The following is a 16,489-nucleotide window of genomic DNA, read 5'->3' on the forward strand; positions in this document are numbered from 1 at the left end:
AATAGTTTGCAGGCCGTGTTGGGCAGTTCAGTTTGCAAGGTCACCTGATTGTCCCATGGACGAGCATTCAGTGTCTATCAGGGCCCCATAGTAAGATAAAGCTGTTTCTCCAAGGAAGATCAGTTATTTGCCAAACAGTGCACAGCTTTCTTCATAAATCCCAGGGGCTTCTTCTGCAATGTTCCTTCTGGGCTTGCTCCATCAGCATGGTGATATCAACATGATTGGATCTGGTGGGTCATGGAAACCAAGGGGCCTATTCACATTGCAGCCTAGACCAACTGGACAGTTTTCCTTTGTTCTGGATTCTTCCCAAAGCTGACAGCCTTTCAGGTCACTCAGTAAAGAAGTGGGGTGAAAGACACCCAGATATGATGTATGCTCCTCAAAAATCTAAGACCACCAAGTACCATATTTCTACTATTCTAAGTCACCATCAACTGAAAGGTGTCCCTTCGTTCATATTTCACTACAAAGATTTTTAAAAGCACTATCAATTAGGGGCCCTTAGGTGGCTCAATTGGTTAAGCATCCAACTCTTAATTTCGGCTCAGGTCATGATCTCACAGTTCATGAGTTCAAGTCCCACATTAGGCTCTGCACTGGCAGTGCAGAACCTACTTGGGACTCTCTCTCTTTCTCTCTATTTCTCTCCCCCCCACCCTTCTCTCAGATATAAATAAATAAAACTTTTTTTTAAGTTTTTTTTTTAAAAGCACTATCAATTAAACCATAACATACCATTCATTGCAAGATGAATTCTCATGTCTGAGATGTTAAAATGTGAGGAAAAAACATTGTGAATGTACTAAATGCCACTGAATGGTTCACGTTGAAATGGTTAACTTATGTGAATTTTACTTTAATAAATTATTTTTTAATGTGAACCAATGAAATATGATACTCTTCCCATTTCATATGGTAGGAGGGTATAAGGTGAAGCAACACGTACTTGAGAGGGGACATTGTGACACTCACTAGAACACTGAACCTCCAGAAACACCCTTGCAATGTATTTTCATGGAGTTGGTTTTATTTCATTGAATCTAAGATGCTGTGATCCTGGCACATTCTTGATTTACCAGAAGGGGTCAACAGAAGCCTTTCACAGAACTATGTCACTACTTCTTCCTGTTGACAAGGATTATCAGGAGTCGCTCATTAACCTCAGCAGAGGAAGAGGAACTTCTGCTGGCGAGGAAGGTTCAAGGGGGTAGGATTTTGAATGCTTCACGTCATCCGAATGCTTTCTTTTCTGGTCAGTGCGCCAGCATTCACACAAGAGGCCTGGCAAAGCTGTCGATACACCTGACATTGTACTACGATAATTTCCAGCACCACGCTTTGGATTTGATTTTCCACTATACACAGTCCCATGGCTGTAAGAGGTAAATTATTTTTCTTAGACACAGAAAGTCAATGGTTTGGGACTTGTCTTGAGCCAAAATTGTAGGGTATTGAGCTCGACAATTTTGCCTTTACTCTGTCCAGAAAGAAACTCCTCTTCACTGTAGTTCCCAAAGCCCCCTGTTCTCATGCTTTTCTGTAGCAGAGACCATTTGATTCCCCAAAGCTTTGCCTTCAGTGCATCTTTCATTCAGGTGATAATCAATTGCAGGTGATAATCTATTAGTGGCAGGCCAAGGGCGGCCTTTGATATTAGCTGGGTTTTCACTGCCCAAAAATAAATACCAAATTCATGACTGTTCTGATATCAACATCTTTATCAGTTAAAAACCATAATTTCTGGTATGTTTTCTGGTAAGAACGAGTGGCTGAAATTAGTCCAAGAAGAATTAGAAGACCAAATAGAGCAATAACGATAGGAAAACTAAAAATATTGTTATTGAGCTACAATTTTAAAAGGTAGCAGGCTGAAAATTATAAACAGATGAGTTCTAGTTGACCATCAAGGAACAGATTATTTCTCATTTATTGAAGTTGACTTCAGAGCATATAAGAAATTGAAATGTTTCTCAATTCAAATTATGAAAGTAGCACAATATCAGAGTCTAAGAGAGGAATGCTTCAAAGAATACATAATTCTCACTTATTACACAAATTAAGGTAATAGGAAAAGGCTGAACATTCTGTCCACTAGTCAGTGCACATGTTGGGGCAGAGCTGGAGAGTGGGGCAGGCAAGCTATGCCCAGAGTGGGGAAAACCATGCCAGGCAAAGAACTTGTATCAAGAACGGGACTGAAATACACTCATGTGGGTGATTTAGCTCAAGAAGTCTGATGACTGGATATCATGGAGTCTGGCGAGACGGCTTCTCCCAAGAGCATGCCAAAAGATGCACAGATGGGCGCCTGGGTAGCTCAGTCAGTTAAGCATCGGACTCTTGATTTAAGCTCAGGTCATGATCTCACGAGATCAAGTCCGAGATCGGGCCTGCTGACAGTGCAGAGCCTGCTTGGGATTTCTCTCTCTCCCTCTCTCTGCCCCTCCCCCTGCTCACACACGCACATACTCTCTCTCTCTCTCTCAAAAAAAAAAAAAAAAACAAAAACAAAAAAAAAAACTTAAAAAAAATTTTTAATGTTTATTTTTGAGAGAGAGAGAGAGACAGAACATGAGCGAGGGAGGGGCAGAGAGAGAGGGAGACACAGAATCCCAAGCAGGCTCCAGGGGCTCTGAGCTGTCAGCACAGAGCCCGATGCGTGGCTCAAACCCACGAACCTGTGAGATCATGACCTGAATCGAAGTCAGTCGCTTAACCCACTGAGCCACCCAGGCGCCCCCCAAAAACTTTTTTTTTTTTTAAGATGCCCAGATAGGGCACCTGGGTGGCTCAGTCAATCCAACTTCAGCTCAGGTCATGATCTCCTGGTTTGTGAGTTCAAGCCCCATATCGGGCTCACTGCTGTCAATGCAGAGCCCACTTCAGATCCTCTGTCCCCCTCTCTCTGTGCCCCTCCCCTGCTTGTGCTCTCTCAATAACAAATAAACATTTAAAAATAGGAGGCGCCTGGGTGGCTCAGTCGGTTAAGCCTCCGACTTCGGCTCAGGTCATGATCTCCCGGTCCGTGATTTCGAGCCCCGCATCGGGCTCTGTGCTGACAGCTCAGAGCCTGGAGCCTGTTTCAGATTCTGTGTCTCCCTCTCTCTGACCCTCCCCCGTTCATGCTTTGTCTTTCTCTGTCTCAAAAATAAATAAAACGTTAAAAAAAATAAAAATAAAACAAAAAGATGCACAGATAATGGCTGAAATCCTGAGAGATATGGAGATTACAGATGTGAGGCGAAAATTACAAATCAGGTGTTGGAGTTTGCCTTATAATTTGTGACCACAATTCTAAATGATACAAAAATTTATTGAAGCCATGCTAAGATAGCTATTGTTGATGCAGATAATGTGCAATTGGCAATCCAGTGTTGCTCTGACCAGTCTTTTACCTCTCCTCCCCCAGGAGAATTTTTATTAGATATTGCCAGGCAAAGAAATCAAACCTCTTTTCCATTGATCAAGCCATATTCAGGCCCCAGATTGCCATTTGATCAATATTGCTTGACTGCTCCAAACTACACACTTAAGCCTCTACCAAAAAAAGCAACTACTTCTACAGGAAGAATAATAGCTCCATGGCTAAATGTTGGTTCAGTTGCTAGCAGCCCAAGTACTCCCACTATAGGCACACCAACCCCACAAATCATGTCTGTTTCAGCTAAGGTAGGGACTCCAATGTCCCTCATAAGGCAAGGGATTGCCATACAGATGCCCACTTCACAGTCCCCAGATGTGAAAGCCTCAATTCCTACAACGTCAGCAGATGTTGCTGATTAATCAGAATGTTCTGATTAATCCCGGGGTGGCTGGGTGGCTGAGTTGGTTAAGCCACAGACTCTTGATCTGGGCTCAGGTCATGATCTCACGAGATCAAGCCCGAGATCGGGCCTGCTGACAGTGCAGAGCCTGCTTGGGATTTCTCTCTCCCCCTCTCTCTGCCCCTACCCTGCTCACACTCTCTCTCTCTCTCTGAAAATAAATAAGTAAACTTAAAGAAATTTTAAAAAAAGAATGATCGATTAATCCATGGCCACTAATATGTTGTTATCACAAGATACTGCCAATGAATCTTCAAAGGTATTAAATGAAATGTGAAGGTGACAATAATGATGATGATGATGATGACCACTATGATCATTTATAATCCAGCCTTGGTGCGTGTAACATGTAATATGTATACTTGGTCTTGAACCAGCCTTGGTGTGTGTACCATGTAATATGTATACTTGGTCTTGAATCCATTGTACTGGCATTAAACACGCATGTTGATGTTTTCAAGTTGTTTTACAAAACTTAAATAGTAATTAGTGAGTAAATATAGTTACCATACTTCTCAACTGAGATGTTGGGTTTTCTTTATAGCATTAGTAATCATTTTTAATCAGTCTTTAAGTGTAAAAAATGAAATTGTCATTCATCCAAAAAAAAAGAAAGAAGGATAAGATTAAAAAAGAAAAAAGAGAAGAAAGAAAAGATGGAAAGCCACCCGATACATTTCACTGACAAGCATATCCTGAAAACAAAGGTAGATGAGGACAAGAGAAAAAATATATACATGATTCCACGTATGAACAGTGAAGCAAAAATCCTAAATAAAATGTTAACAAATTAAATCCAGCAGTGTATTAAAAGAACAATTCATCAAGTCCAAAGAGGATTTATCCCAGCATTGCTAAGATTGTTCACTGTTAGAATATATATCAATTTAACTTATTATATTCATAATCAATAAGTTTAAATATGACTATCTTAATAAATTCAATACCCGTTAATGATCTAAAAGAAAAAAAAATCTCCCAGAAACTAGGAAACTTAATGTCATACGTTGTTTGTTTTTGGTAAAACAATGATAAAAACTGACAGCAAATGCCACACCTAATGGTGAAACAATAGACACATTCCAATTGAAGTCAGAAGCAAGAAAAGAAGGACCTTTATCACCATTACTATTCAAAATGGTATCAGATGTTCTCTCCAATTCAAGAAGGGAAGGACAGCAATAGGAGGTATAAACATTAAAAAAGAAAGAGGCAAAGTGTCATTAGCTGCCGAGGATACTATCACTTACACAGAAAAACCTAAAAAAATCAATTGACAAACTATTAGAACTAATAAGGGAATTTAGCAAGGTGACCACATACAAGATCAAAGTGGAAAAATCAATAGCTTTCCTATATACCGGCAATAACCAATTAGAAAATGTAATAGCAAATAAGGTTCCAGGCACAATAGCAACAAAAACTATTAACCACCTAAGAATAAACCTAAAAAAATAGAATTTACTTCAGGCCTTTAAAGATAGGAAATCCATCAATCTAATTGATAAAATTAAATTGAGAATTATACAATTATATTAGATAGAAGCTGAGAAAATTCAAGAACCACTTCTGGCAAAAACGCTGAGTAGAACAAGGCACACAGGGTATTTCCTAACTATGACAAAGAGTTAATCTATTTTTTTGGAGCACTGGGTGACTCAGTTGTTTAAGCAGCCAACTTTGGCTCAGGTCATGATCTCAGAGTCTGTGGGTTCTGTGCTGCCAGCTCAGAGCCTGGAGCCTGCTTCAGATTCTGTGTCTCCCTCTCTCTCTGCCCCTCCCCCACTCTCGCTGTCTCTCTCTTTCTCTCTCAAAAATGAATAAACATTTTTTTTAATTTAAAAAAAAAGTCTATTTTCCTTTCCAAGAAACTAAGAGCAAACATCATATTAAATGGCTAAATATTAGCCATATTAAATGATTAAATGCACCGCCTTAAAGTCAGGAACACGGAAAGCAGCGATCACTGTCACCGTCCCTCAGTATTATTTTGTGTAAAAATGAAATAGTGGATTTGAAAATAGGAGTAACAACTTTATAGAGCAGATCTCATTCCAGAGTCTGCCAAAATATAGAGGGGAATGCCCCTCTATAAATAAGACTACTTTGATTTCATATTATACAAATAGGATAGAAGTTGAAATTGCACTCAGAGACAGACTGATCAAAAGGGTCTTACTTTCTTTTTCCCCTATCAAAACAATTGCCAAACACTATCCAGATATTATTTATACTGTTCCCATTCTCTGCTTGAAGGAAAGATTTTTAAATTATCCAAACAGTCCTAAGACCCACAGCTGGTTTTGGCAATGGGACGATGGGGCAATGGGGTGATGGGGGCTGGTGGCTGAAAGGAGGGTCTGAAGTGCAGCCAAGCACCGAGGGCACAAACGCTGTCACACCAGTGGAAATTGGCACCTTTCACACCTCTGGCACCTTTCACTACTCTCCTCATGCTCACAAGTGGTGACACTTTTGATATCCTATCTCAGCTCTTAATTTGTTTGAGATACTGAAGGCTACGCTTATTAAGAAAAAAGGAAACCATGGGCACCTGGGTGGCTCAGTTGGTTAAGCATCAGACTTCAGCTCAGGTCATGATCTCATGGTTCATGGGTTCGAGCCCTGCATCAGACTCTATGCTGACAGCTCAGAGCCTTGAGACTGCTTCAGATTCTCTGTCTCCCCCTGTCTCTGCCCCTCCCCTGCTCACACTCTGTCTCTCTCTCTCAAAAATAAACATTAAGGGGCGCCTGGGTAGCGCAGTCGGTTAAGCGTCCGACTTCAGCCAGGTCACGATCTCGCGGTCCGTGAGTTCGAGCCCCGCGTCAGGCTCTGGGCTGATGGCTCGGAGCCTGGAGCCTGTTTCCGATTCTGTGTCTCCCTCTCTCTCTGACCCTCCCCCGTTCATGCTCTGTCTCTCTCTGTCTCAAAAATAAATAAAAAACGTTGAAAAAAAAAACCATTAAAAATAAATAAGTAAACATGAAAGAAAGAAAGAAAGAAACCAAATAAATAAACTTTTAAAAAGTGGGGGGTGGTACATGGGGGGCTCAGTCAGTTAAGCGTGGGAATTCAGCTTAGGTCATGATCTCATGGTTCATGGGTTCGAGCACCACATCAGGCTCTGCGGTGACAACATGGAGCCTGCTTGGTATTTTCTGTCTCCCTCTCTCTTTGCCCCTCCCCCACTGGAAACCCCACAAATATGGGTTCTAAACAAAGTTGGGGGGTGAGGCTTTTAAGCAGGCAGTTTACTGAAGCTACATATTTGCTTTCCATCTCTAGGCAAGAGCAAACATAGGGGTTTTTTTTAGAGCAAAAGAGCAGAGTAAGTTGGAGGTGAGATGGTGTGTTAAGTCTCTGCCTCTCCCCTCATGAAAACGGTACTGTGGGTTAAGGTCTTTGAGAAGCATACTCTGAAACAGAGATCATATGATATCAGTTAGATCGTATTCTCGGTACCAACACCTGAGAAGGGAAAGGGGAAAAGCAGGTTTGGGCTTTTCTATTATTAACATTATTGTATTAGAGGGAGAAGTTGGGCTGTGATAAAATCTCAACCAGGCCTGAGTTGGCCCTAGGAGGTCCTTTGAAGGTGAGATGACCCTTCAGAGTTGTCTGTAGATGGAGTGAGACCGGGCCCTTATATTCCTATCCCAAGCAGTCACCAGATGTGGGCTATCCCAGGAAGGGGAATGACCTTGGGTGAAGCAAGAAGACTGAATTACTTGTAAGTAAAAGCAAATCAGGTTTGCATCAGTGTTTTTGACCAAAACACTTTATGCCAGAAGACAATAAAGTAACATACTTAAAATACTCAAGGAAATGTGGGCCAAGCATTTTATATCCAGCTAAAATGACCAGAAAGCATAAAGGCAATAGACAAATAGTTATGAACATCCAAAACCTTGGCAAATGAGATCATTCCTGAAGAATCTACTAGAAAATGAACTTCATACAACCGTGAAACAACTAGAAAAGCTTCAAAACAAGGATTGGAGGTAAATATGGAACATATTTAGTTGTAGAACTAATAGCAAACGTCAAGAGTAAGGGTGACAGAATAGCATGTACTTGTTCCATGCTCTGACACTATAGATAAAGTGCAATATCAAAAATGGGGGAAAGAAAGGGAAAAATATAAATCTTTTTTTTTTTTTTTTTTTTTAAGTAGGCTTCATGTTCAACAAAGAGCCTAATGCGGGGCTTAAACTCACAATCCTGAGATCAAGACCTGAGCTGACATCAAGAGTCGGACATTTAACCGACTGAACCACTTGGGTGCCCCAAGAAAGGGAGAATATATGAAAAACGGGGTAAGCTCACCAATCGTCTTACAGTTATTAAGAGGTAATAATAATATATTACTTTTAACCAGATGTCAGGGAGAGGGAGCAGAAGGTGAAGAAGTTGTAACTTGTTAATGTTAATAATGCTCAAAGTGGGGGACTGGTAGGCTATTATCTTAAAAAGACGAAGGAAAATGGTATTTTGCAAAGGAATTATTATGAAGGTAATAATTAGAACAAAATTTAGAGCTCCCTAAATTCCAAAAGAAATATTTTTTTGAAGCTCGAAAGAAAGAGAAAGAGAAGCAGATAACCATATAGTGAAATATTTTAAATTGAAAAAGAAAAAAAAAACATGTTAGGGGTGCCTGGGTAACTCAGTCAGTTGAGTGTCTGACTTTGGCTCAGGTCATGATGTCACGGTTTGTGGATTCGAGCTCCCTGTCAGGCTCTGTGCTGACAGCTCAGAGCCAGGAACCTGCTTCAGATTTTGTGTCTCCCTCTCTCTCCACCCCTCCCCTGCTCTCTTTCTCTCTCTCAAAAGTAAATAAACATTAAAAAATTTTTAATAAAAAAAGAAAAAACATGTTATTCTCTATCAATAATATAAATGAGGCAAACTCACATATTAAATAAAAGTTTTTTTGAATCATCAGAGCAAAGTCTAACCCTGTTACATAGAAGACACACACCTAAAACAAAGAACCAAAAAATGTTTAAAAATAACATGATGGACAGACAAATATATACTAGCAAAACATAAAACACAAAGAATACAAGAATCATGTCATTGATATCTTATCTGTCAAGGCAGAATTCCAACCTAGAAGCATTAAAAAGAAAAAGGAAGGCTTTTTAATAACGTTAACGGCTCAATTAACCATGGAGATATAAATCTGCTTCATAACACAGCAAACAACTTTCATAAAGTAAAAACTCCGGGAAATGCAGCAGCTGAACCAGAAACACAGAGACAAGAGAAGAGTTTCACACATTACTCTCAGTTGAAAACAAATCACATGGACAAAAAAATGAATACGGATTTAGGACACCTAATCCAGTGCTACGAAAATGTGGTTATAGGTGGAGCCAGTTCATGAACTGTGGTTACCAGATGCAGTGAGATAAGAAGCTTGCTCCAGAATATAAATCAATTCACCACTTCCTTCATGGGGAAAGTCTTGCTACCAAAGTAGGGGGATCAGGTGAACTGCTGTGTGCTTAGTGACACAGTAGATGCTACTTTGAGTTGCGCTGACCTCACAACATAATCAATACGGTAACTTTTTTTTCAAGTGTTTTTTTTTTTAAGTTTATTTATTTATTTTGAGAGAGAGAGAGAGAGAGAGAGAGTAGGAGAGAGAGAGAGAGGGAGAGAGAGAATCCTAACCTGGCTCTGCACTTTCAGCCAAGAGCCTGATGCAGGGCTCGAACTCGGACTGGGAAATCATGACCTGAGCTGAAATCAAGAGTCAGACACTTAACTTACTGAGCCACCCAGGCGCCCCCAATGTGGTAACTCTTACAAATATATATCAAGTTCTGAATCCCAATGTTAGGGAATACACCTCAGTTTGAATTGCACATGGAATGGAATATGTCTATCTCAGGCCATAAAGAAAAAATGCAATAAAATGCAAACAACACACAGTGCTGTCTGACTGCAGTGCTAGCAACTGTGATAATAAGCAAGTTTCTTCCACTTGGAAAAGTTTCTTTTAATGCACATACTTTTTCTTTTTAATTTTTTTTAATGTTTATTTTTGAAACAGAGACAGAGGGCGAGCGGGGGAGGGGCAGAGAGAGGGGGAGACACAGAATCCGAAGCAGGATCCAGGCCCCAAGCTGTCAGCACAGAGCCCGACGTGGGGCTCGAACTCACAAACTGTGAGATCATGACCTGAGCCAAAGTCAGATGCTTAAGCAACTGAGCCACCCAGGTGCCCCTTAATGTACATATTTTTAAGTGATCCCTGCAAAGAAGGGAAAATAAAAAACTCTAAATTTTTGAAAGTAATACTACTAATAATGAAATCATCACATCTGAAAAAATGATCCACAGTAAAAACCAGTGTCAGAGGAAATTTCATACCATTAGATACCTATATCAATGAAATGAAAGTAAGTAAGTGAAACATTGGCATCACAGAGACAGAAAAAGTTCAAAGAAAACCAAAGGAAAGCACTAGGAAGGAATTAATAAGCTAAGGCTGAAAAATTAGTGAACCAAGAAAACAGAAACAGTAAAAGTAGCACTTAATAGGAAGGCTCATTATTTGAAAACACTAATAATGTAGACAACTATTAGATAGCTTTTTCTTTTTTTTTTTTTTTTTAACGTTTATTTATTTTTGAGACAGAGAGAGACAGAGCATGAATGGGGGAGGGTCAGAGAGAGCGGGAGACACAGAATCTGAAATAGGCTCTAGGCTCCAGGCTCTGAGCTGTCAGCACAGAGCCCAACGTGGGGCTCGAACTCACGGATCGTGAGATCATGACCTAAGCCAAAGTCTGATGCTTAACCAACGGAGCCACCCAGGCGCCCCTAGATAGCTTTTTCTTTAAGAGAGAAGGTACAAATATACAAGTTAAATGATAAGGGATACGTGGCCATTAAAACATAGCCTACTAATTTGTATAATTTTATGCAAATAAATGTGAAAATCTCAATGAAATAGATAACTTTCTAGGCAAATGTAATTTACCAAAATTGACCTCAGTAGAGACATAAAGTCTCAACAGACAGAATTATACAGAAATACAAATTTGTAAAACAGAAACCCAAAAAAAAAGTATCAGGCCAAGATGGCTTCACAGAGAACTCATACTAAACCTTTAAAGAAAAGATCATCTGAATGTTACTTCAACAATCCTAGAGCATAGAAGATGAAGAAATAACTTCTAATTTCTTTTTGTGAAAAAAGTATAATATGGATAGTAAATGAATAAAAAGGTAAAGCATTAGCAAACATAACTCAATAGCACATTAAATAAATACATAACCACGTGGGATTTATTTCTGGAATACAAAGATCATTTAATATGAGGAAATCTGTCAACATAATGTAACAAATGTATACATGTAAGCAGAAAATGAACTAATAACCTCCATAGATCCTGAAAAGGCATTTGACAAATTCAAAGCCCATACATGTTAAAGACTCAATGAAACAGAAATTGAGGGATACTTCCATTATACGTCTTGACCCAAAATTTAACATCAATATTAGTGGGCAAACACTAGAGGCTTTCCTGTTTGTGATATAATAAAAAATAAACTTGGTTTTTGTCCTAGGTTTCTGTCACAGAGCTTCAAAAACCCTAGAAATTTCCTGAGTTGATAGCAATGTCTTATTATTCATAACAAGTCCCTTGACACTTGAGTTTATAAACTCAATACTTTAGAAACTCAATCCTTGAGTTTGTGCTAATAAAATGATTCATAGCAATGATTCATGGGAGGGGTTTGATAGCCTCAGGACAGGGGCTAGGGCCAGAGGAGCCAACCATGTGATTAGAGGGTTGGAAATCTCAGCAACCCCCCTCCCCCCCCAACCCATACCAACTTTGGGGAAAGGGAGAGGGGCTCCGGATTGAGTCCAATCATGCAGACAATGATTTAATAATCCTGAACCACAAGGCCAAGGGAGATTCCCGTTAGTAAAAACCTTGATAGGCTTGCAGGGTAGCAGGCTTAGATTCTGTAAGGAGAGGGCATGGAAACTCTGTGGCCCAGCCCCTTCCCCTCAAGACCTTGCCCTATGTACTCTACACTTGGCTGTTCATTTGTATCCTTTATAATAAAATGGTAAGTGTGAATATAGCATTTTCCTGAGCTCTGTGAGTGATTCTAGTGAATTACCAACCTGAGGCGGTTGTAAGAAGCCCCAGCAAGGCAGATGTAGCCAGCAAAACAAAAGTGCAAGCAGCTTTGGAACACCACCCAGAACTTTCAACCAGCATCTGATGTGGAGTCAGTCTTGTGGGACTGAGAACATTAACCTGTGGAGTTTTCACTAACTGTGGGTAGTTATTGTCAGAACCTAAATTGAATTGTAAGACACTCAGTCGATATCAGATAATCAGCGTTAGAACTCAAGGCAAAAATCAGAAATAAGACAAGGATGGCCACTAATTTAATACAAGAAAAAACAATTAGAAGCATAAGAATTGCTTTGTTTTGTTCTGTTTTGTTTTAGAGAGAGAGAGTGCAAAGGGGGAGAGAGGGGCAGAAGGAGAGAGAGAGAGGATCCCAAGCAGGCTCTGCACTGTCAGCCCAGAGTCGACATGGGGCTCAATCCCACGACCCTGGGATCATGACCTAAATAGAAATTAAGAGTCAGAAGCTTAACCGACTAAGCCACTCAGGTGCCCCAAGAGGCATAAGAATTTAAAAAGAAGAGATAAAATTACATACATGTGCAGACGATATGTTTCTAAGAAACTTGTAATGAGTGAAAACCTCCTGTGAATAGTAAAAGGATTTTGTAAAGTAGAAAGATATAAAATTAACATACAGAAATAAAGTTTTCATCACCTCTGGGAAGAAACAGTCACAATAGTAACCACTTGGAAAAAATAATGAAAAAGAAGATCCCAGATGCCATTTACAATACCGTAAGCAAAATAAAACAAAATGCAGCACAGATTTAATGAGAATTGTGTAAAACCTACATGAGAAAAACCATAAAACATTCTTATGGGACAAAAAGTAGACTTGAACAAATGGAAAAAGATGCCATCTTTTTTATCAGAAAAGAATCAGTATCAGAAAGATATGAGCTTTCTCCAAGTTAAAATTTATAGACTTAATGTGATCCCAAGAAAAATATCCAAGTTATTATTTTTTTTTCTGGAGCCAGACAAGTCAATTATAAAGTTATTTTGGAAAATAACTTTAATGGGACAAAAGACTAGCCAGGAATCTCCCCCTATCCCCAAAACATAGCAATGGGGGACTAGTCCTACCCCACACTGAAACATTTATAAAGCCCCTGTAATTAAAACATTATGTTATTGGTGCGTAGACAGATGGCTAATGGAAGAGGATATAAAATCCAAAGATACATTCCAAAGGCATATGGAAATTTAGTGTTTGATAAACAAATGGCATTGGAAAACTGATAGCCATGTGGATAAAGTAAAATTGGATCCATTCCTCACACCTTACACTAGGATAAATTCCAAACGGGTCAGGTATCTAAATGTAAAAAAATTAAATCACTCAAATACTAGAGGAAAACATAGGTCAATTTCTTTACAACCTAGGAAGGAGGAAGACTTTCCTAACTATGATTCCATATCTGGAATCAATAAAGGAAAAATGGGTAAATTTGTCTAGCTAAAATTAAAAAAGAAATTAAATGGCTGCCCAAAATACAATCAGCAATGTCAAAAGTTAAAATACCATCAGCAATGTCAAAAGTTAAATTTAAAAAATGGGACAAAACTGTAACTAATATCACAAACAGCCAATATCCTTGATATATATAAAATTTCTAACTATTGAAAAGAAACTCAAATCCTAGTCTAACAACCCAGTAGAAAAATGGGAAAATTATAGAAAAATAAATGCAAATACTCTGAAACATATGTAAAGATGCTTAACCTTGCTCATTCTAAGACAAATACATATTTAAACTGAACTGAGATACCATTACTTATCTATCAGATCTGTAGAAATCCCAAACTTGACCACAGACTGAGTTGGTGAGACTGCAGAGAAGCAGGTATTTTCATGTGTTGCTGATGGGGATGAAAATGGTACAACCTTGGAGCCAGATTTGACAACAGCCAGCAGAATTACAGGTGCATTTACCCTTTGTCCAAGCAACCTCCCTTCTAGGTATATATACTTGAGATAAAATGGCAAACACTTGAAATGATGGAGGCTCAAGGCTATTTAATGCAGCATATTTTGTAATAATAAAAAATTGCAAACAGCTGGTATGTCTTTTTTATTTTTACAGTAGGCTCCACTCCCAACGTGGGGCTTGAACTCAGGACCCTGAGACTAGGAGTCACGTGCTCTACAACCTGAGCCAGCCGGGCACCCCCCGCATGTCTTTCTATAGAGGACAGGACAGGTGAATAAACCATAATACATACATGCACTATTAAACTCTAAAAAGAATGAAGAACATCTCTATATATTGCTGAAGAGTGATCTCCAGGAGAAAAGTGAAAAAGGTGGCATGCAGAAAGGTATGTATAGTATTATACTTTTTATGTACTAATGAAAGGAAAATAAAAGTATATATATGTATATACATATACATACACATTTATATACAATTTCAGCATCAAGAAAAGTATTAACTACAAAGAATGAAAACACTTAGAATATATAAAAATCAATGAGTTCATAATGATAAGTTTTTGAAACCTCATCGCTACATGCTGATCCTTTGTGACTCATTGTTTTGAATATCTATTGCTGCATAATAAGCCCACCCCAAACTATAGTACCTTAAAAAAAAACACCTCATTTGTTACCCCTGGATGTTACTAAAGTACCATCTCATTATTCTGAAAGTTGATTTTTTTTTTTGAAGGGAAAGATCCAGGTGCCTTTCCTGCAAGACCCGTATTTCAAGCTATTGGAATCTATGATGACAGAAAGTAATTTGCAGAAAAACTATAGCTAATAAATGCAAAAAAAAAAAATTGGTGTAAATAGAAAAACCACCATTTGCACTCCTTTATGAAATAATGGATCTAGGCAATGATCATCAATTATTATTAAAAGTATTGGATGAAAAGTTGATGACAAAGTTTAAACCAGGCTGGAAACTCCTGAACCTATTGGTTAATCTCAACATCACTACAAGTTGAACGACAACGCCCTGTGCCTTCTGATCTGATGCAGTAGAACCTATAGAGCACTGCTTATGAAGTATTCTTGACAAAAGCAAACGTCATCAAGCCTCCAGATGTAGATATCAGTTTATACAGAATATGGGAAGGGTAGATAAATATGTTAAATCACATCATAAGATTACAAATCCAAATCCATAATGTGAGAAATCCCATATGACAAATTACCCAGTTTCTTCAATAAATAGATGGCATAAAACAAAACCAAGATGAAACTAGTAACAAAGAAAGAGTGGCCATTCTATTGATTAAAAGAGACTTAAGAGTGGCAAAGTTCAGCCCTAGCAAGATGGTGGCCCCCTTGGAGCTCAGCTGCTGGAGAAGTGGCTGGGGGCTCCCATTATACACAGTGAGTCCCTGGTGGTGATGGTTTATGCCAAATTTTCTGGTGCACTCTTGAACATCAGTATCATAGGTAAGACACAGAGGTTCAAGAGAAGAGGTACCAATTTTGACCACTGACTACAGCGTTATTTCTCAGCTGGCAAAAATACTAAAATTTTTTTTAAAAATTTTAATGTTTATTTATTTTTGAAAGAAAGAGACCCAGAGTGTGAGTGGGGGAGGGGCAGAGAGAGAAGGAGACAGAATCCGAAGCCGGCTCCTGGCTCTGAGCTGTCAGCACAGAGCCCGATGCGGGGCTCGAACCCATGAACCGTGAGATCATGACCTGAGTCAAAGTTGGATGCTTAACCAACTGAGCCACCCAGGTGCCCGCAAAATACTAGAATTCTTAAGAAAACGAAAAGAATTCTGACTATGAACTCTCAGCAAAACAGGGGCAGATATACTGGCTTACACTGCTCTCCTAGAAAAGAAGCTGCTTTTGCAGTTCTTCCACATTCTGGATTGAAAGTGTGGCAAAATTTTTGGTTTGCTTCGTAAGGTCCTTTCTCTTCAGTTTGACCCTGCCTGGAAAAAATGTCTTAGGGAACACTGAATACAGTATCCTCCTCATGAGAGGAGAGCTTCCCCTCTACCACCTCTGAGAAATGGAAGCACATATACACAGACATGCCAAAAGGTGCCTACGCCTTCTGTCAGCAGATTGAGAACATCTCTGCTTTTCTTTGGAGATGCACCTTCTACCTCAGATGCCTGTGTGTTGGCTTTCTTGCACCTCTTTATAACATGCACTTTCTTAGGGGCACCTGGGTGGCTTAGTCAGTTAAACGGCTGACTCTTGGGTTTTGGCGCAGGTCTCTGGTTTGTGGGTTCAAGTCCTGCATCGGACTCTGCACTGGCAGTGCCAAGCCTGTTTGGGATTCTCTCTGACTCCCCCTCTCTGCCCCTCCCCTTCTCATGCTCTCTTTCTCAAAATAAGTAAATTAAATTAAAAAAAATTTTAAGTGCACTTTCCTAGAGTTCAGTTATAACATTTGAAACAGTTCTCCAGACTGTGTCACTTTTGACATGACATCCTAAACAGTTATTTTAGATTTAGTATTGGAGATGGATGACAAAGCCCTCCACTTCCTCCTCGGAAACTGC

General features: G+C 39.3%; 2 pseudogenes; both read left to right on the forward strand.

Moving 5' to 3' along the window:
- Positions 1 to 2,255: 2,255 nt before the first annotated feature.
- Positions 2,256 to 4,156, forward strand: LOC132671284 (transcription initiation factor TFIID subunit 9-like; annotated as a pseudogene).
- Positions 4,157 to 15,287: 11,131 nt separating this feature from the next.
- On the forward strand, positions 15,288 to 16,162 carry LOC132677539 (metaxin-3-like; annotated as a pseudogene).
- Positions 16,163 to 16,489: the final 327 nt, after the last annotated feature.

Source organism: Panthera onca, chromosome C1 (assembly GCF_046562875.1).
Source record: "Panthera onca isolate mPanOnc1 chromosome C1, mPanOnc1 haplotype 2, whole genome shotgun sequence".
In the NCBI taxonomy this organism is placed as follows: domain Eukaryota; kingdom Metazoa; phylum Chordata; class Mammalia; order Carnivora; family Felidae; genus Panthera; species Panthera onca.